The following is a 707-nucleotide window of genomic DNA, read 5'->3' as shown; positions in this document are numbered from 1 at the left end:
TAAGTCCTTGGTTGAAGAGAGGGTGGGGGTGATAGCTACCTATCCAGGCTGGAAAGGGGTCCTTGTCCAGCAGGTGTTGTCCAGAGGGGGGTCACTGGCAGGGCCTCTGGGTGGTTAGGTGGTGTGGCGTGGTGCTGATCCAGATGGAGAGGGTGTCCCACTGGGTCTGTCTTCACTGCCCCTTTTTATAGGGGCAAAAATATGTGTGACCCTAGTGACAGGAGGCATGCCCAAGCAAGGGTCATCCCCTGGTGTACTGAGCATGTGTGCTCCATGCAGGGATGTGCAGTTTTGGGTGTCTGTAATGGTGGGGTACAATGGTGAGAGTTGCTGGTTCTGCAGGGTCCTTTGTCTTTCAAACGCTGGGTTCTTGTCTCTGTTCCTGGGTGAGGTCCGTAGTTCCTGGATGAATCAATGCGAGGTGATGGCCTGGTTGTTACAGGCCATTCAGTAGAAGCCTGCTACTATTGTATTTCAATCCTTCCCAATCACTCATTCATCCGGGAACAATTTACATGGGAGGGATACGTGAATCATACAGTTGCAACACAGGGGATGCCTGGGCAGAGGACACAAGATGAAGACTTGACATACAAAATGGAAACTTGACATGACTTTGGTTCACTTACAAACACAGGCCTAAACCATACAATATCCATATGAAACAATAAAAATCAATACAAAGATGATAATAATACAATATACAA

The sequence above is a fragment of the Alligator sinensis genome, unplaced genomic scaffold, assembly GCF_000455745.1.
Source record: "Alligator sinensis unplaced genomic scaffold, ASM45574v1 scaffold304_1, whole genome shotgun sequence".
NCBI classification, from domain to species: domain Eukaryota; kingdom Metazoa; phylum Chordata; order Crocodylia; family Alligatoridae; genus Alligator; species Alligator sinensis.
The sequence above is the reverse complement of the archived record's forward strand: the minus strand, read 5'-3'. Positions refer to the sequence as shown.